The sequence below is a fragment of the Silurus meridionalis genome, chromosome 27 (assembly GCF_014805685.1).
Source record: "Silurus meridionalis isolate SWU-2019-XX chromosome 27, ASM1480568v1, whole genome shotgun sequence".
Taxonomy (NCBI): Eukaryota; Metazoa; Chordata; class Actinopteri; order Siluriformes; family Siluridae; genus Silurus; species Silurus meridionalis.
The window spans coordinates 12,379,003-12,401,349 of NC_060910.1; the positions used below are offsets into that span (position 1 = coordinate 12,379,003).

At 38.6% G+C, this 22,347-nt stretch overlaps 1 protein-coding gene across 1 annotated transcript in view; it reads right to left on the reverse strand.

The window, feature by feature from the left end:
- Positions 1-14,157, reverse strand: part of pdzd2 (PDZ domain containing 2) — a 91,560-nt gene extending 77,403 nt beyond the window's left edge. The window contains exon 1 of the mRNA XM_046841765.1: positions 13,850-14,157. The gene's annotated coding sequence lies outside the window, so the exon portion shown is untranslated. The remainder of the gene's footprint in view (positions 1-13,849) is intronic.
- Positions 14,158-22,347: the final 8,190 nt, after the last annotated feature.

Sequence of the window (22,347 nt, forward strand, 5' to 3'; positions counted from 1 at the left end):
TAGCAGGCTAATCACGCTCTTTTTGGCTTTGTGCACAGGGGCATTGTCATGCTAGTACACTTCGAATGAAATGGAAAATGTAATGCTAGCACATTCTAGACCCCGATACAATTGTGTGCCTCTAAAGTTGTGGTAACAGTTTGGGGAAGAACCACATATTGCTGGAAAAGTTAGTTGTCCCAGTACTGTTGTGCATATAGTATTTCTCATCTCGGAGTAGGAATAAAATTGGATAGGTTTTAAATCTGCTAAGATAAATGAATGAATCAATCAAAAGGGTTTATTTTTACTTTCTGCTTAGGTTAGTATGTTAGTTGAATGGGTGTGAAATTTACTGAAGTAAAAGTTGAGAGCATATTCCCTGTTCTGACAATTAGCCTGCACTCCACCAGTACATAACAGATCCGTGTGGCACTTAGGATCTGGGAGCACTAGACTGCATGGTCAATGTAAAGTGAGACACCCTTTGTTTCCTGTTCAGGAGCAGTGTCGACCCCCTTCGTTCTGCACAGCAACATATGGCCATGCTGCAGCCAGTTTCAGCCGTTCCTAAATGCCACATGTCACACACAATCTTCATTCCCGGATCCATGTTGCTCACTTCAGGTGGAATTGACTTTAATGGACTGCCACACAAGAGTTTCATGCAGTTACAGCTTGTCTACTATTCCTTATTCATAAAGAAAACAAAACCAGCATATTATTGTAACTTCCTTCTCAAGGAACAATATGTACTGTAAACTGGTTAAATTCTTAAATACGTAACACATTTTTCTTTCGGATGTTTTAATTATAATAGTGTGCCTCAGTCTGTCATCCCAAACATAACAGCAAACCAGAATATTAATAGCTGGTTGAATTATTGGTTGTGGTAACGTTTCAGTTCTTCTGCCCGAGAGTTCCTTGTGAGTGAAAATTGATCTTGATAAAGGTGGTCGAACTCATAAAGCCTAACTTTCATTACATTTCAGTCAGTGTTTGATTAGTAACTGGAGGTTTAATATTAAGCACAAATTTCCTGAAATGTTTATTTAGGATATATTTGGGCCCGTCAAGTGGGCTATTAAATTCACTCAGATTTCGGCTGTTGTCTTCCCATTTGTTTTTCTGAGGACTTGTAGCTCAGATGCCAGCATTAGATTTAATGTCTATAGTCAATAGAAACGAATACTGGCGGATAAGAAGTAATACCGTAATTTCCGGACTATAAAGCGCACCCATATATAAGCCACTGAATTTTACAAATATTTTTATTTTTAACATAAATAAGCCGCATCTGTCTATAAGCCTAAGTCTTTACTAATTTACTTTACACAGGCTTTAACGAAAGACACGTTACACACGGTGTAACGGGTGAAATATGTTGCGCTTCCTTTAGGAGCATAGCGGTATTTTGGGAATATCCTGGCACTGCATTTTCCGGTATTACTGCGTGTGTTCAAGACGAGGATTATGTCCTTATTATTTTCTGATGCTCATTTCTAAGTTTCTTTAACTAACCCGTAACGCTATTGCCAAGAAAAATAAAAAAGCCAGAGTTTTGGAAACCTGTCTGTGCTTATATGATTTCTGTTGTAACTGGAGTTAGCGCGCTCTCCCTTCACCCAGACTCAACGCGTTACAACAGCTTGTATCTAAACAGTAGCCGACCAAGAAAGTCATTGTTCACTGTCTTCCTCCTTCCTTTCACAACTATTTCTCTCGGGAGTTTATCTTTTGTCATCGTCGTGCGTTTAAAAAAAACTTTTTTCTCCCGATGCCATGCAGCTCAGAACACAGGTGAGGTGCGTTTTTTCCGTTTCCGTTTGGAAATTTCATTGGTCTAATGTTATGGAGTTCAGTTTTTTGGCTTTAAGTTTGTGAAACCGGGAAAAACCCAGGAAAAATTCATAAATAAGCCGCTTCGTTGTTTAAGCCGCGTGGTTCAAAACGTGGGAAAAAAAGTAGCGGCTTATAGTCCGTATAGGTATATACATTGTGTAAAATAACCCTTCATTGCCTTTTAAGATATAAAAATTTACTGTCTTATGCATTCAGGTTTGTTTTTGTTGTTTGTTTGTACTGTTGAACAATACATCATCTTTCATACTGCTATACGATCGTAAAATGAAACACTGACTTAAACATACTTTTATTCTCTGCTCGTCACATTGATGATGGACTTGTAGGGCTGAAGGGAGAGAAAATCAATCTCAGTCATTGCTGAGCTGCAGATATTGTATGTGATTTGTGTTCTCATGCTCATGAATCTCTGATAACTTTGTTCAAAAAGCATCCCTATGTACCTACTATAGAAAACACTGGAGTCATTTACACAACTAAAGAACCAGGTGTACAGCTCTCCGTCCTTGAGCACTGATTCCCAATACATTGAGAAGAATATTATTATTAAAATAAAACCTACTGACAAAACCAATTAAGGTTTCCATGTATGCAGTTAAGCAACATGCCTCTAATACATATCCTCAAGAAAAATAAAACAAGGAAATGCTTAATGCCTCTAATGCGGCCTGTTAGAAAGAGCATCATATGCATATGTGTGAATTTATTCTTAGTAAGAAACACATGCCATTATCCAGACCAGACATTTATCCAGTTAAACAGCTGAATTGTGGCTTAAGGGCCCAGAGGCGGCAGCTTGGTGGTGCTGGGATTGAGGGATTGAATCCATGACTTTCCGATCAGAAGTCTAACATCTTATCCACTGAGCGACTTTTATTTGATTAATTTCATTTCACTTAAAGCAACATGAGGGAAATCGACCACTGAGGACTGGACGTGAACCAACAATGACGGTTTACTTTATCTAAATACAAAAATCTTGCAGCAATAAAATCTCAAATATATGAATGTAGCTTAACTTTAACACTAGCAAATGGCTGACTAAGCAAACTCCAAACTCGGATGGTTTGTGGGGGTTGATATTATGCTAATCTGCACCAGCCATGGTCTTCCAGCGTTCAGTTCCAGCAAATAAAACCAGCGTTTATGTGGTATAACCCAAGGGCACCTTGTGAGCATAAAGAAAATCAAAGGAAAGGCAGGGAATGAAGCTAGCATGATCAAAAAAAAGCACCAAGGGGCCATTTCCAGTCAAATTGGGTAGAACTGTGGGGGGTGGCTGGGATAAGAGTAAGGGACACACACAGATGTCAAAGGTAAGTCATTGGTTGGAGAAAAGAAACCCCTCATTCATGGCTCAGAATCCTCAGTGGAGACAATGGAGGCCACTTACGCTGCTTCTCATATGTAAATGACGCACTATGCAGGGCGCTATGTGCAGAAGCTACCATGCAGGCTCTGAAAAAAGCCCTCAGTTTAATAGCCATCAACGGCTATCTTCAGTTTTATTTATGTTTCTCAAAAGAACTGTGGGAAAATACTTGTGAACGCTCTTTAAATGAAGTATAACGCGTAAAGCAGCATGAGGCAACGTTCTAAAGGTTTATTCAGATGAAAACAATGCTATAAAGGCTTTATGCAGAACAACACTGTGGCATTTCATTCAGTTTGTAACAATTCAAATGACTGTATAAAGAGTCACAAAAGTATGGGTTACACTTTAGCAAGCTGTGTATGTTCATGATACAAATCTGTTTTCAAAAACAGCATCAAGCGACACTATAATGGAGGTTTCTATTAAAAAATAAAATAGAATTATGACCCGCAAGGCCTAATAAAGCCTAAAATATTATAACAATATTAGAAATAAATCAAATAATAATATATTTTTTTACTAATTTATTTATTTTCATTTAGTTTAATTTCTAAAACTTAATTGACAATTAAACAATTTTATTTTACAATTTCAATGATCAAAGTTCAACATTTTAACATTATTTGTTTGTAGTTGGTTTGTTAAGAATAGAAAAAAAAACAATGGTATAAATGATAAATCAGAAGTACAATTGAAACAATTTCTCAAGTAAACTCCAGTAATCTAAATACAAAAATGCATTGAGGCAAACTATTTGTCTAATAAGTCTATTTAACGACACACGGAGCATCGCGTTTCCCCACGGACCATTATTACCGACGCGCCACCCGCTACACTCTGTAGTGTTCTGGACAGGTAAACACAGAAGGCGCTGCAGAATGAAAAATGGAGGAACGGAAAGAAAACAGCGAGAGGCGAGGAGAAGATTTTTTGGCGAAAGAAAACAACAGAAAGTTTCCAAAATTTTTCATCAATTTAAACTAAAACAAAGAAAATACCTTACAGTGCATTTACCCTTTTTTGTAAGTAATTTGAAATTGATTTTTATATTTTTATGATTTTTTTTATTTATATATGTGTATTTATAAATGCACAAAATGGGTTTAGTTTTTACAGATATTCTTGTATGCGATTTCATCAATAAAAATATAGATTTTTTTCTTAAAAAAGAAAAACAAATGACTTGTTTATTTTAAGAGACCCGCCTTTTTTTCTCTTGCATATTTAGTATTGCTTTTTAATAAAGATCATAATCTAAGGAATAATCGGTAGGATACTCAAATACTAAAATAATCGATAGCCACAGCCCTAATCAGAAGACTGTACATGATCGTTGAATTAATAGACCTTGAGACTGTCTGTCTCTGTCGAGTGCATGTACCTAATACAGTTCGGTTGCACTACAACTATGCCAAAGATGCTAGGATAAAGCCTAGCTAATTTGTGTTTGGTTAGCTGTAATGATACTACCATTAGCATACTCTACTCCTCATCAAAGTCTAAAAACCATGCTGGACAGTGGATGACCTCAACAACAACAACAACAACAATAAGAATCGCTTCACAGCAACTCGTTACCCGCTCATACACTTTATTATTCATATAAAACCAAACTAAGTGAAACTGCTCGCTCGAATTTGTTCTTCCTGAAATCAAGTCTACTTTTTTCCCTTCTCTTTTACAAACGCTAACATAATTTCGTAATCAGTACAACCGAAGCCGACAAACGCTTTTAATTCTCCCTGTATATTTACATTTACATTTGCGCCATTTATCAGTATATTTGATCTGATGTCATCAGAAGCCACAACAACTGGAAAATTGCCTTCGAACAGGATACCCATTATCATTTATTACACTGACTCCTTTCTTTATTCAAAAACTGCTCTCAATCTCATTTCCTAGTCGAATAAAAGGAAACCAGTGGCTCCAATTGTTTTAAAATGATGATCTGCACTTCCACCTCAGACCCCTGAGTGAGAATAATTAGTACATCACATCCAAAAAAAAAAAAAAAAAAGAGCACAAACAATACTCAACTTGGAATTTCCCTTTAAATTATATACTTCAACATGTCAATGCAAAAAAAAAAGAAAGAGAGGAGTATATGTGGGATCATGGGTATGGTACCATATTATTACAGCGCATCAGCCAAGGTCCCCTGTGGCATTCTTTCTGGGAAGGACTTCACCAAAAGCAGCAAAAGGCATCATTTAAAGGCTATATATCTATTTATAATATCAGCGTTGTGTTTTGAAGCGAGTGATCGGTCTGTTTAGGGTAAAGCAGGGCACGACTCTTTCAGCCCAAGAGATAAATACGGCAAAGGTGCTCGCCAAATTCTTCTTTTTTAATATGCATATAAAGCAGGACAACTAATGAAGGATAAAAAGAATATGTTGAAATGATATTTGCTAGCGACGCTTTCCGAGAATCTTCAAGCTTGTACTGTCTGTGTGTGCGTGTCGATTGAATAGATTGTAACATAATGCAGAGGCGAAGCAAACCGATCGCAGCATCAATATGATGACGCCTCACATCTGGCCACATTGAAGCCCCAGAGCAGCGAGGGAGGAGGTGCATGTTACAGCTTGTAAAAGCCCAATGAATAGAGCATCTTATGTATAATATCCAAACAGTAAACTGCAGCTGTTACATCTGTCTTTTTTTCTCACACTTTGTTTTGTACTTAATCATGATAGCAAAGTTACTGAAGACTACAACAAGGAACTATGTGCTGCAGGTCAGGACTGGTCATTTGTAGCTAAACTTGGAAAGTATGTGCAAGCATTTCAAATGCATGAGTGTGTCACCTCGCGATCTCTGCTCTCAGTTTGACTGAAATTAAGGCGCATATCTGGCTGTCTGGGTGCATGCTAAATTGACTCAGCTTCACTGGCTGCCAACAAGTGCATTTTGGGTAATAAATACAAGTGTGTTTGGGAGAAAAATGCTGACATAGATCCTAAATTTTCTAAAGTGTGTGTCTGGATTTTTTTTTTTGTAGCTACCTGCAATCGGAATAAACAGCATGAGATCATAAGAAGTAAAACAGGATATTTTATGCTGTTGACACTCATTACAATTTTAAAAATTCAATATTCCTGACTGACGCTTTCTATCCATTTAGTTATATTTAAAGTTGCAAAAACATGTTTGCTCCTGTTATTATCTACATCATCACAGTATTTCCCTCACCAGACACGTTTTCATTCTCCTGCAGTTAATGAGACAAAACACAGCCTGTCGTGTTACCAAAAAAAAAGTCTCAACATTGACGCCAAAACGTAACTGAAACTAAAGACTCCTTTCACAAACATAATGTATTGTAACCCCACTGTATTATGTATTAATACATTATTGCATTGTATACATTATAATACGATTATGTATCAATGTAAGCCTGTGATTTGGATTACAACAGAAAGTTAAATAACACCTTTAGATGTGGCAGGAAAAATAAAAGCAGTAAACATGCAGTGCTCATCAAATGCTAATGTGAGAAATGAACTCAAAACAAAAGTTAAATGAGACAATAAAAAAAAAAAGAAAGAAACAGCAGAGCAAGGAGTCAAGGCGTGTACTGTTTTCAGTGGTAGTTTACATAATCCACTTTCTGCAGTAACCCAAGTGTCCAATTCTTTTCTCCAGACAGCTGGAAAACAACTGGCGCTGACTCCGTGTCGATGTGGGTGTGATGGTTTGGTCTAACAGTAGGTCACTATAATATTTTAGTCAGTTTGGGAAAAAATGACCACTCCTGCTTAAAGTTTCCCACAAACATCTCAGCACATTTCTAAAGGTAACTTCTATGTGTGGGGGGACTCAAAATGTGTAGTCTGGTAAAACCTGCTCTTGGTATTAAGTCTGGTGTCTGTTTATAAAATATCTTTTCTTTGGATGAAAGAAAACTTTCACATCTGGACAGCTGTTAGTTAATAAATATCTAAACAAGCATGTTTCTAACAGTGTCCTTTTTCATATTTGTATTTCTGCATAATGAATTTACTTGTTACATTGCAGAAAAAAATGGTGTACCAATGGTGGTGTACCCTAGTCCTAACACCCTCCCCCCTCCCCCCAAGGCGCATTTCAGATATAGAAAACAGTAAAAGTGCTTCCTTTAATCTTACACTTTTGTAAAAGTGCGAAAGGTTTTGCCTTTTGTTTTTCAAATGTACTTTAATATCCGAAGTACTATGCTTTATTATGGCTACAATGTTCCTATTATCATTTGTCATCACAAGACTCTTTGCTTAATCAACTCAGTTTATGTGAAAAGACTCAAATGTTACTGTTTGCACACCAGTCTGTTAATAGAACGATATTAATGAGTCAAACACTGTAAATCTATTAAAATTATCATGAGCCCAAAACCTTCTTTTCAACTATTTCAATAAAAGTCACACGAATAAGACCACTGGTGTTGTGGCGAGTTCAAGTCAGAAGATTCTTCCATTATTTATTTTTCTCTAGATGTTCTGCTTGCTGTTGAACTGATGCTGAAGTGTATGTTGGTGATGAGTAGATACCACCAAGCGCCAATCAAAACAAGTACAAAACAGAGCGCTCTCTCGACCCTGATTGGCTGCAACTTTTAAAAATGAGAACACTGGACAGTTAAACACAGAAGACGTTGCAGAATGAAAAATGGAGGAACGGAGAGAAAACAGGGATGGGTGAGGAGAAAATTCAGGCCAAAGAACACGACAAAGTTTCCAAAGTTTGGGATCATTTCAAACAAAAACATAAAAAAAAATGGTACAGTACGTTTACCTTTTTTAAAGTGATTTCAAATAGATTTTTATATATTTTTTTTATGATTTATTTATTTATATATTTGTTTTTGCATTTTGATGTAATTTTCTTCTTCTTCTTTTGGCTTCTCCCATTAGGGGTTGCCACAGTGGATCATCCGTCTCCATACCCCCCCTGTCCTCTACATCTGCCTCTTTCAACTCAACTACCTGCATGTCTTCCCTCACCACATCCATGAACCTCCTCCTTGGTCTTCCTCTTTTCCTCCTTCCTGGTGGCTCCATCCTCAGCATTCTCCTTCCGATATACCCCATGTCCCTCCTCTGCACATGTCCAAACAATCTCAATCTCGCCTCCCTCACCTTGTCTCCAAAACATCCTACATGCGCTGTCCCTCTAATAAACTAATTTCTAATCCTGTCCATCGTCGTCACTCCCAACGAAAACCTCAACGTCTTCAGCTCTGTTACCTCCAGTTCCACCTCCTGTCTTTTACTCAATGCCACTGTCTCTAATCCATACATCGCAGGTCTCACCACAGTCCTATAAACTTTCCCTTTCACTCTTACAGATACCCTTCTATCACAAATCACTCCTGTCACTCTTCTCCACCCACTCCACCCTGCCTGCACTCTTTTCTTCACTTCTCTAACACACTCTCCATTAATTTGCACTGTTGACCCCAGGTACCTGAACTCCTCCACCTTCTCCACCTCTTCTCCCTGCAACCGCACCCCTCCACTGCCCTCCCTCTCATTCACACACATGTACTCTGTCTTACTCCTACTGACTTTCATTCCCCTTCTCTCCAGCGTGTACCTCCACCTCTCCAGGCTCTTCTCAACCAATGCATTAAATAGGTTTAGTTTTTACAGGTTTAGTTTTTACCGAGACCTGCTTTATTTTTTCTTGTATATTTAGTACGTTTTATTCGATTACTCAATTAATCGATGGACTAATCAGTAGAATACGGCCCTAAAAGAATGAATGAAAGAATGAATGAATGAAAGAATACAATCATGATATTGCAGCGGATGTGAATATAAAGTCAGGTTTTATACCAGCTTAGTGTCATCAACCATTACACTGAGGGTATAGTGCTAATTTAAATCACCCTGTAAAATTGTACATATTCAATGAATGCTGAAAGTGTTAAGAAAGCTGGTGAAAATCAAGGCCTCACAAAACACACGGCGCCGTTTTTTTTTTATCTGCGATAAATTAAATCATTTTTCGAATAGACTACAAACTATTACTTCTCACTTATAAAGCACTAAATGGTTTGGCTCCCGTGTATCTATCCAGTCTTTTAACACGCTACAATCCGCCACGCTCCCTGAGATCTCAAAACTCTGGGCTTCTAGTAGTTCCTAGAATAGCAAAGTCCACTAAAGGTGGTAGAGCATTTTCACATTTAGCTCCTAAACTCTGGAATAGTCTTCCTGACGGTGTTCGGGGCTCAGACACACTCACCCAATTTAAGTGTAGATTAAAAACGTATCTTTTTAGCAAAGCCTACACATAACACACATCACATCATAACCTTGTGCTCCAGAACATCTGATCACATGCACATTATCAACTTGTGCTGTTAATATCATGAACAGCAGCTACGCTAATTCCTCTCCACTGCTTCTCTTTCTCTCCCCATCCCGAGGCATCCTGAGGTTGCTCCAGCTCCAGTCACCTCCCACCTCGTGATGATTACGGACCTTTAAAGAAGTAGATGCCGAACTCACAAACATCCTGAACCATCTAGAGACGTACCAGTGCCATTTGGATCCCGCTACATGTGTGGAGTTTTGACATTGGACCTCCTGGAGTGTTTAAAGGCTCTGGCATGGAGAAGCTGATGCTGGATCTGTGGTGATCACAAATGCTGAGCTTATAAAACTCGGAGCTACTAACCATATAGACTGTTTAAGACTGCAGAAAGAACATTACTTATAATCTTATACTCCAGTAATCATGTTAGTTCTCACTCTCCAGTGTTCTGTATTGTTGAAAGATTTATGATCAAACTCTTGATGTCACCCAGATGAGGATGGGTTCCCCTTTTGAGTCTGGTTCCTCTCAAGGTTTCTTCCTCATAACAAGGGAGTTTTTCCTTGCCACAGTCGCCACGGCTTGCTCATCAGGGACAAATGCACACCATTCACCATCACTGTTGATTTGTGTAAAGCTGCTTTGAGACAATGTCTGTTGTGAAAAGCGCTATACAAATAAACTTGACTTGACTTGACTTGAATCTTTCTTGTCTCCAGCACTTTCCATTAAAAAGTGTCAGCAAATATCAGACCTCCCGTTTTCCCATTATTATCCGTCACTGCAAATCTGTTTTCACAGGAATAATCTCAGAAGCGAAATAACACAAAAGCAGAAAGCCGGCATACACGCAGCATTTTATAAGTTAGTGTTAAGACGACTGAGTACAGCTGAGCAAGTCAATGATCGAATATTGATACCGCAATCAGTTATGCCACAATACAACTTTTCGGGGGTTCAGCAGGTATTAAGAAACAAATACTCCAACAGGTACAAATGCTGTTTCATGCGTTTCATCACTCACAATGCACATCTGCACAACAGCTTCTTTCCAGCTACTGTAAGTTTAGTAACAGAGGACATTAAGGAAGAGAAAGAAGTTCCCCATTCCACAATCCCCCTACACTATTTACAATTTAAAACAATCCTCACTCCCCACACGTATGGACAATTAACCTCTCATCCTACCTCCCATTTACACCCTATACAACTAGCAATTTCATTAAGCACTCTTCCCCCAAATCCCCATATATAATATTTTCCCTGTATAATGTTTTTACTTTGGGACTGTTTATGTACAATCATGTACAACTACGCTCCCATCAACCACAAGTGTGTTAATTCAGGGGCATTTCGGTCGCACTTCTGTCTATTTACACAATGTGCAATATTATTGATTTACTTTCACTACTTTTTTTAAATGAATATTTTTTTTTATTTTTATAAAAAAGTCTATTTGTGCATTCTATTTCCTGTAAACCTTTCGCGACTAAAGCCGACTCTGAGAAACGTACAACAATTCCAGTGTACTGCAATGTACCTGTGCAAATGTCAATAAACTTGTTTGGAAGCAGCTGAGTAACTGTTCAAATGTGACAAAACGTCTTTTCAGTGCAATGTGCTGTGATCTGCTTTTTGTAGATAATCAGTTACATAAAATATCACATATTTTTCATATTACTGTAACTGCTCATTTACTAGGAACTTATCAGCCAACCTGTATACCATGATATATACTGCATATCGTAGAATTGTACTTAAGTATTGTGATGTGGTATTGTCATATCGCCCACCCCTTATGAGTGTATTTGCTCATATAAAGAAAAAATGTATCAAATATAGCAACGCTACGTTCAAACTATTCTACACGAAATGTATTCTTGAGCGATATTATCCAGCGAGACGCTGCACTGCTTCACTGGGTGCTTATGTCATCAAAACATTACATCACAAATCCTTTATAAACACAGGATGTCATGCTATTGTACTATTCTTAATAACACACACACACGGAAAAACACTGGGAACTTTATAAACAATGCACTCCTATGGAAGAAAAACTGATTCGTTTCGGTCCAGATCTTTATAACTATGAGGAGACACTATGAGCTCAAAGAGAAATGTATGTGGGGCTGAATATTCCAAACAGTTTGCATATAAAAAGGTATTATATACCGATCGCTCTAACCCTATTCTACATTAAAAGCTCATGAAAAATTCATCTGATTTGCAATCGTGATCTCTTCCTTCACTCACCTCATGACTCGTCCTTCATAAAAGCTGAAGCTTAACCGTTCTCCTGCTGTCATTCATTCAATCAGTAAAGATCCTTCAAATCACGTGCAGTGCCAAGTTCTTTTGGGAAGCATCCCAGATACCACTCTTACCCCTCCAGCCTGCTGCTGATTTTCTTTCTGTCTTACTGTTTTTATCTTCAGAACTCACAAATCACTTTTTTCCAAACATGTCCAGTCTCTAAACATTCCCTCTCTGTGCCAATGGAAGCTGCAGCCTTTTCGAATAAAGTGCTTGAAAATGATGCAGGGACGATAAAATAAAGTTTACACAAGTCTGTTTACTGTAACAGATGGTAAGCTGAAGCTAAAAAGATTTCGTTTGCATGAGTAGAATAGACAAGCTCATTTCGTAGTGTGTGTATGTGTGTGTGTGTATGGTACGGGCTTAACCCTCAGCTCCCGAAAACCTGGCCGTGTGTTTAAGCCTTGCATTCCACACTCTCATTACTGCATACGTTTCCCGTGAGTTTCACATTAATGCTGAATAGTTTGGGGTAATCACTGACCAGAATTCTTTAAGGCAAATTACTGAATCATAAAAGGTGTGTTTAAAGGTGGTAAAATCTTGGGGAGAAAATCATTGGCTTGTGTCCATCCCAGGGCTTCTGTAAGGCAACATGAGGTTTTGCCCAAACAAGGTGTTCTATCCTACATGTTACCCAACATGAAGCACAACATAAGACAAAGCCGAATTCAAAGACACTGAGCTCTGCTCTACCAGGGTCTTCTGTCCAACATTCAGCTTAAGACTGTCCTGCAAAACATTAAACATGGCCCAGTTTAAGGATGCTGAGCTTTGCTCTACCATGGTGTCCTGTCCAGCATGAAGCATAACATAAGACATATAAATGATTGTGAATTTTGAATACAAATCCCAGAGCTGGTGTTACACTCTGAATGAGAATCCCAGTGAGAAACAAAAGCTGCAGCAGTCTTTCCCACATCACTGTTTACCATGAATCCATGTCCCACGAAGGGTCGCTGAGCTCTGCTGTCTTTCTTCCAGCATGAAGCCTATCTAGAATGTCCTGCCCAAAAAAGATTTTTCCAACCAGGTGTTTTTGTCAGAGCTTCTGTTTTGGGACTTTTGCTTACCAAAGAACTTTGAGCAAACCAGTTGTTCTGCACTACATGGCGTTTTGACCAATCAAGGCTTTAATGCCTACACCATGAGACTTTTTTAAATATAGACCATCAGGAGCTTCTAAATTATATGGAGCTTTGGCAAATCAGGGGTTTTTGACTAACGTTAAACTTTGTCTGTTCAGGGTCTTCCATCAAAAACAGGGCTTTCCTTTGAAACAGGGGCTTCTTCCCATGGTGTAACTTTACTAAACAAAGGTCTAACATGAGAATTGACCAACCATGGTGCTTCTGTCTAACAAGAAGCTCTGACCAGCCTTGGGGCTTCTTCCCAGCAAGACACTTTGTCAAACCATTGTCTTTGGCCCACCAGGGGTTATCAAATACAGACTTCACCAAACCACGTGATAATTCCCAAGATGGGGCTTTAAAAACCCTGAAGCTTCTCCCTAATATGTTCTGCATTCAAACTACTTTACAAAAATCATATAATTGTGAATTTTGAATAATAAAAACAAAAACTTAGGTGTAAAAAAAAAAGTGTTATATAGTGAATGAGACTCCCAGTGAGAAACAAAAGCAGCAGCAGTCTTTCCCACATCACTGTTTACCGTTAATCCATGGCGGAGTGTCAGAGGAACCGAGCTCCAGCTCTCTCACACACACACACACACACACACACACACACACACACACACACACACACACCACCTTTTCCGAGAGCCCTGTTTATTATAGCTTTGGGATCAGAACCGAATCGCTTTCACATTACAGGTTCAGGAGACAAGATCGTTCTTTCAATGGGATAAAGAAGCACTTTGTTTTGTTTGCAGAAGATCTTCTCCTGCTCCTGCTGCTTCTGCAGCTGCTTCCAGCATCAACGAGGAACATTACAGTAGCACTACAGAGCATTCATTGTATTGTAACACTGAAAGTGTAACACACTTACTTTCTGATTTCTTCAATCCGGCAGCGACTTTGTCTTAAATCCGGTGTGTGTGTGTGTGTGTGTGTGTGTGTGTGTGCGCGCGCGCGTGTTTTATCCAGCTCACTTCAAAAGGCTCTCAGACCAAAAACGCTCATTATCCTGAAAGCCCGTTTCATATCAGGCTCCTGGAAGAAAGAAAAATATATAAAACACTTTTCCACAATCAGTAGATGATGTAAATTTCCTTATTCTTATATCCAGTTGTTCTTTTTGCTTTTCTTATGTTTGTTGTTTTAAAGTCAGTAAGTATAAAGACGGTGATGTAGCAACTCCTGAGAATATGCGAGGAAAGATAAAGCGGGATTTTTGCCATTTGGGGGTAGAAGTACTGGTGGGAGGAGTCGGTTTTTTTTAAGCCAATCATACGCGGCCCAAAGTTTAAGCCCCGCCTTCTTTATATCCCTCAGTCAGTTCAGAGAGAAATATTGCATTACTGTAAAAAAAGAATGTGAGCATGCAGGTAGTGCGATTGTTGTTTTTGTATTGCTTTATGACAAAATTGTTTTTGAAAAAATATTTTGCAACGTACAGAATATTTTACAGTAAAAAGAAATCCTGCGGCAAAACAGCATCCAGCACCGCCAAGCTGCCACTGATGGGCCCCTGAGCAAGGCCCTTAACACTTTCTGCTCCAAGGGTGCTGTATCATGGCAGACTCTGCGCTCTGACCCCAGCTTCTTAATATGCTGGAACGTTTGAATAAATAATTTCACAGTGCTGTAATGTACATGTGACAAATCCAAATGCATCTAATCTAAATGTTATCAGCTCATTTAAATGTTAATGTAATCAGATTGTTTTTTTTTGCGGCAACTATACATCAATCATCTGTGGTAACTGCTTTAGTCTCTTCATGTCGGATATAGAACACTGACAGCGGTGGACAGTAGCAAAGTGAATGTAATTCGTTACCGTACTTAAGTAGATTTTTCGTGTATCTGTATTTTACTGAAATATTTGGGGAGACTTTAACTTCACTACATTTTAAAGTCAAATATCTTACTTTTTACTCAACTACATTTTGGGATATCAGTCGTTCCTTATCATTTATGAGGATAAACACTGTTCAGGCACGCAGCAAATCACCAATCAGGGTTGAGAGAGCGCTCTGTTTTGTACTTGTTTTGATTGGCGCTTGGTGGTATCTACTTAGCACGAACATACAGTCCAGATCATTTCAACAGCAAGCAGAACGTTTTGAGAGGAAAATAAATAATGGAAGAATCTCCTGACGCTAAATTGTGTGACCCATGTCCTTATTTTGGGTTCATGATCATTATTAATAGATATCAATCAGTGTTTGACTCATTAATATCATTAAATTAATAGATTAGTGTGCTGAGAGTAATGTTAGAGTCTTTTTATGTGACTTGTTATGTGAGTCACATAAACTGAGTTGATTAAGCAAAGTGTCTTGTGACAAAAATATAACTATAATAAATCATAATACTTAATAATAATTTAATTAAGTACATGGTTTGTGTACTTTGTCCACCACTAAACACTGAGTGAGTGTGATGTGATGTGATGTGATGTGATGTGATGATGTGATGTGATGTGATTTCCATCACAGGTCAACATGCATGTTCACAACTATGTGTGATTTAGCACAGACAATCCACCTAAATAAAGGGTTTGGGGAGGTGGAAGAACATTAAGGAACCCCCAGAGAACCCCCACTGACACAAAGAGAACATTTAACCTCTGCAAAGACAGTAACCAGAGTTTAAGATTGAACTGGGAACCCTGGAGCTGTGATGCAACAACATCACCGGACGCATGTTCAGTAAAGGTAAATAGGATGCACATCTGATCACGTTGCTGTTACGCAGTTGAGCTGTTTTGTAAAAGACTGTGGTATTTGGTAGAGTTGTTGATATCTTCCTGCAGGCAACATTTTTAATGAGATCTTTGTGAAAATTCCTGCTATTCAGATCTGCCCAGACATGAGAAAACTGACTGGTATGTATTTTTACAAATAGAAAAGTGCTTCTAGCAGATATACTTATTTGTTATGCGTAGTCAAAATCAAACTTTTATTAAACAATAAAAAGTCACTATTTCATTATTCAAATGACCAAAACCAAACATTCAGCTGGAAAGCTGTCCTACAAATATATATGCAGTCCTCTTAATCAGAGCAGTAGAAATTGCTTCCAGTTATGGAAAATAGATCATCTTGAATGAAAGTGTCCTGTGCACGACTGAACAAGTCATACTATGAATGAGATGCACAGCCATGAACCCAGATGGCTTCAATTAGGAAGCTACTTACTTATGTGCTTTTAGTTTAGAGGAAATCAATTTGAGAGACAATGTTGCAGCTCCAGGCTGTTGCACAGTTACTCACGACTCACTAATGAACCTTCGTCTTGATGGTGGGTCTGTGTGAGTGACCAGGTCTGGAATTGTCTTCAAATCATTTTGCTTCATTTTGAAAAACTAAAGAGTTTAATATTTGAGGACAGACACCTCTCTATTCAGAATTTATCAAATGATCAATGGCAGTGCGCTTCCGAAGTGCATGAATGATTTAGAACCGTCTAGATTTCAAAAAGCAGATACAAGAGATGGCTACTTTCCCCATCTCACCTGATGAAACATGGGGCTTGTAATTCTCCTGCTCTTTATGTTCACTCCATTTTTTCATTCTCTTTTGGCTTCTTTTTTAAACCCAACTTGCCATAACGTGTCACAAAGCTCCTTTCTTTTCACGTTCAAACCCTATTTTTTTAAATCGGTACAATAAACAGAACTATGAGTCATTTGTGAACAGTGTAGAGGTAAACTTAACACCTCATCCTCCTTTTCATTCCACTCAAACACAGTGTTCAGAGCCATCTGCAGAGCAGATGTTCGGTAGATCATGTTGGGCCTTGTAGAATAGACCAGGCTTCTTCAGGAAGAACAAACTCTTCTTGATACTTATTTTTGTTCGAGCCCTTGAAATTTTGGTCGTTATACTGATGCCATTTAATTATACACCGTGATAGAAATAAAGCACATTAGCGCATGCAGTCATTCACTTTTTATCACAAAAATTGTGGTATATTTATATATTCTGAATTCTTAATGATGACAAAACACTTTGTCACAAAAATTTAATGTTGTGGAACATCCCGAGAGACAAGTAAGTTCCTAATATTTATGTTTTAAACACATTTAAGCATTCATTTCCTTTCTGGCATTTTTCAGCTGGTTACTGAGAATCTGTAAATTGCTATGCACATCTTCCTTTGTTATATAACCACAATGTGTTTATGATTAGTTGTAGATGATACTGAGCATCTGCACTGCATCTGCATAGCTGAAAGTTGTAGAAATGATAATGTATTAAATATCAAGACATTAATATACATACATATATTTAGTATTTAGATGTACTGTGTTATAATATAGAAGAGACCATCATTTAATCCTCATTAATGTTAAATCATTTCTGGTGGTAGCTGCAGACTACACAAACAAACTATAAACCTTTGGACAGTCCAGGTTTAGACAAGTACAGTTGTGCATATTAAATCTACAAAATAGTCAAAAGCAATTTTTTTTATTGCTAATCTTTCTCATTGTGACTGGGCAGGGTTCAAGATTTAACCTGATCCAGCAGCAGACAACAGCGCAAACACTCAGACACATGAATATCCAATAGACTGTACATATATACACCAATCAGGCATAACATTATGACCACCTGCCTAATATTGACTAGTCTGTGGCTAGGCAGACTGATATGCAACATCTGTGATGCACTGTGTATTCTGACACCTTTCTATCAGTAGATCGTCTGTTGGATCGGACCACACAGACCAGCCTTCACTCTACACGTGCATCAATGAGCCTCGACCGCCCATCACCCTGTCGCCGGTTCACCACTGTTCCTTCCTTGGAGCACTTTTGATGGATTCTGACCACTGCATACCAGGAACATCCCACAAGAGCTGCAGTTTTCTGAGATGCTCTGACCCAGTCGTCTAGACATTACAATTTGGCCCTCGTCAAACTCAGTTAAATCCTTACGCTCGCCCATTTTTCCCGCTTCTAACACGTCAACTTTGAGGAGAAAATGTTGACTTCCTGTCTAATACATTCCACCCATTAGCAGGTGTCATGATGAAGAGATAATCGTTGTTATTTCTCTCACTGATCATAACGTTATAATGTCGTAAGTGTATACATAAACATTTTTATAGGTAGGGGAATATATATGGAAGAAAAAAGCAAGTAGGAAAAGTATTCAAAAGTTTCCCAAACTGTTTTCCTGGAATAACAAGATGTTGGTGAACATTGCTAGAGATGATGGTGGACACTGCTAACATTTCATTCCAAAATATTACATAGGGGTTTTAATACGTTAGAGAGTTGGTAACTGCAGAGACCATAGTACATGAGTTGGCTAATTTTCCTCCTCAGCAGGGTAGACTGAGTTTCGACATCCTGTGAGAAACCATTTCTATTAATATACACTGTATGTGCAACAAAATAGAGCAAGATGAGCAAATTCGATGTATATTTTTTATGTAGTGATAGTGAGCTGACTCAGAGAGCCCCCAAACACACACACATTACACTTAACTGACCACACACAGTCCATCAATATAAACAGGCTCAACTCCATATTTCTGATAAGACGAAACATACAGTCCAAATATTTGTTCTTGTTAAGTCAACTGAATTAAAATGTTAAGCTCAGAATCGACTGGCCTCAGGGTCTGTGTAACCCAGCACATACTATTCAACATGAAAAAACAGGTTAAGATTTGTTGTTAGTGACCAGAAGTTTAGGAATTAAAATCTTAGAACTGCCAGAGAGCCACTGCTGTCCTTTAACCCCGCCTAAGCATCTAAATATTCCCCCGTCTTCAGTCTACTTTTGCAATTTTGCATTCGAAAAAAGCTCTTATCAACAGTTACTTACATTTATCGCATTCATACAACTGAGCAGTGGAGGATTAAGAGCCTTGCTCAAGGGCCCAGCAGTGGCAGTGTGAAAGTGCTGGGATTTGAACTCACAATTTAACGATCAGAAATCCAAACATCTTAAACACTAAACTTTCACTTCCTTTTTTAGAGTTTAGCGAGAACACACAAAATGAACACAGTGGTGGCTGTGGGGGGGTATAAGGAGGCAAAAACTCTAATATTTGAGTCCATATTATTGTGTTTATGAACAAATGTTTGTGGACACCTGATCATAAGATTCCTACATTTAGTCCCTATTTCCTGTTATAATAACCTTTACCATTCTGGGAAGAAATTCCACTGGAGTTTAGAGAATGATTGAGGAGATTTGTTCTCATTCAACCATAAGGGTGTTAGTAAAGTTAGGTACTGATGTAGGGTGAGGAGGACTGAGGTACAGACAGAGTTCCACTCAAGAAACCATATCTTCATGAAGCTTTGTGCACAGCAGCATTGTCATGATGAAACAGGTTTGGGCTCAAGTAAAGGTAAAGATTTAATGCATCCAAAAACATCCTATACATTTGATTTTCCTCCAACAGTTTGCTGTAGAAGCACATATAGCTGGAACAGTCCCAAAACATTTGTCTGTGTAGTGTAGTTCAACAGTACTATTTTAAATTAGCAATGCATTTGTCAAAATAATAAAAACACGGATAGACGTTTGTCTTTTTTTGGATTGTTTGTTGATTGGAATTATTCAAATCCCAGCACCATTAAGTTGCCAATGCTGGGGCTGTGAGCAAGACCCTGAATCTTTAACTGCTTAGTTGTGGAAAAGGGTTCGTTGTTAGTCGCTCGGGATAAAGCCATCTGCCGAATGTACATGTAAATTAGAAGGCCTGTATTTAAGTTATTATTTAGTATTTATAGTTAAGTATTTGATACACAGATCATATAGCTGAAAACTTCAAACATGGTCAGTAAATGAGCATTCAATAATGGGTCTAAAAAGCGCTGAAATAAAAATGTATATTGGGCCCAAGGCTTGGACAGGGGTCGCTGTGAACTGAGCCTAACCCAGGAATGGAATATAGGATGAGACACTAGTCTTTTCAGGCCACCAAGTTTTTCACATTTAACTACAGCAAGTTATCTTAGATATTTCACGTATGTTTAATTTTTTTGTGGGGATGTGAGAGGCAACCAGAGGAACCCCTTTGGCACAGAAGCTCCACGCTCAAGATCGAATCAGTGACCCTGGAGCTAGACCTCTGATCCACCCTGGAATATTGATCTGCTATTTAAAAAAAACAATTTCAGCAGTGTGATACAGTCTTAAAAATCCTGCAGATGATTTACTACCTTTCAAATATGTAAACACATGCAGGGTTGCCAGATATTATTGGGAGCACAGTGGTAATACTGCCTCGGGTACTTTGGCTTGAGAAACCGTCCAACCAAGACGAACAATTTAAAAACAAGCGGTCCAATCTTAGCAATAGTATCAATAAGGTAGTCTTTAGAAACCTTGGGTGCGGCACTGAATCTTTACCTCGCCCTGAAAACGAATTGAATCTGATTCACTTCAAGAAGGTCGATGTAGATTCGAACAAACTTTTGTCTATAATGAGTGGAGACGAAAAAGCAAATGTTGTGACATTATGACTGGTGCAGTATATAACACTGATTAGCTCTTCATCATGGCACCTGTTAGTGGGTGGGATTTATTAGGCAGCAAGTGAACATTTTGTCCTCAAAGTTGACGTGTTAGAAGCAGGAAAAATGGGTGAGCGTAAGAATATGAGCGAGTTTGACGAGGGCCAAATTGTGATGTCTAGACGACTGGATCATCTCTAAAACTGCTGCTCTTGTGGGATGTTCTCGGTCTGCAGTGGTCAGTGTGTATCAAAAGTGGTCTAAGGAAGGAACAGTGGTGAACCGGCGACAGGGTCCTGGGGGGTCCGATCCAACAGACGAGCTCCTGTAGCTCAAACTGCTGAAGAGGTTAATGCTGTTAATGTTCGATGGGACTGTTTTGGCGGAAAAAGAGGGACCAACACAATATTAGGCAGGTGGTCACAATGTTATGCCTGATAGCTGTATGTGGAATAAATCAGCAACATCCGAAAGAGAAGCTAAAACCGAAGCATTTCTGGTGAATTCTATTCAATTTAATTTTGTAAAGCACTTCCATTGTTACAAAGCAGCCTTAGAGATTTCCACATAAAAAGCCCAAAAGTGACAGTGGTAAGAAAAAACTCCCAAACACAATATGACAATGAACCATAAGAGATGCCTGACAGGAAAGGGAATCCATTTCTTTTTTCCTGGATGAAACGTGTGGTTATTTATCAAGCGAGAAACCTTTTTTTGTTTTGAAACGATGTTCAGTATGAGCAGATTGTCAGTACCATAAAAAGCCGTAACAAGCAGCTCTGAGGTACAAATCTACAAAATGAAATTGTCCACAGACTCACAGGTGAGATTTGGGAACTGTTTTGGGAAGTGCAGTTCTTTATAGCATCCAAGGTTATGTAGTAGAGCATCTTATCTTTTGATCTTCCCACCAAACTCTATTTAATTCCAGCTTTTAACCCTTGCCTTCAACTGCATTCAAGTCATCTCACTAATTGACTATAAACCGAAACCCAACCATATTTCAGGCGACATCGCCGAGTTGGTGGTGATCTGGGACAAGCCGCTGACCTTGAACGATCCCTAGAACGCGCAGCATGTGCGATCGGTTATGAGCACAGCCGCAAGCTAAAAACGTTCGAGGATCACGTGCTCGTTTAGAAGCAATAACAGCTTCCAGGTGTGACATGGCTCCGTAGAAGTGGCACAGAGGAAACTGTAATGAGGCTCAGTAATTTAAGTGGAAGGTAGTACTGCTTTAGCTGATTTAGCAAAAAATTATTCTCGATTCTGATTGGTTGGAAGATGTTGAAATATTTTTTTTATATAAAAGCAGCTCAGATAATAGAGACAAGTTTATATTAATGTGTAGACACTGAAAATAAAATAATACAGCTAGGTACAGGTCGAGCTATGTTACGACGACCCCATCGTAAGTCAAAGATATCGCAGGTTGAAGATGGTGCTATGACTGCGACAGCCTGATTCATCTTTTTAATTTTCTGCTCTAAACTGATTTCTTTCCTCTTCTTTTTTTTCCCCCCACTACCAGCAGAAGACATCCTTGGCTCTTGAAAGACACACTTTTATCGCTAAAATCGAAACCCTTTGGAACCAAACAACTTCACTCCATCAGCTATTGGGAGATACGACATCATACACTGCACCTGTTGCGAGAAATTTGAAATCTCTACAATTTTGTCGTATCGCTCTCGCCATCGTAAGAGCGAAAAAACTTACGTCGAACCATCGTTTCTCGGGGACCATCTGTATAAGAGCATGTCATTTTGTTTGGGAATCTGTAACAGCTGTAAGTTTAGCGAGAGAAAAAAGACGCCAGGGCTTTGTGGTTTGCTGTTGCTCAGTAAACAAGTATTTCTTTTTAATGATTATTTAAAAAAATAATAATTTGAGGAGCT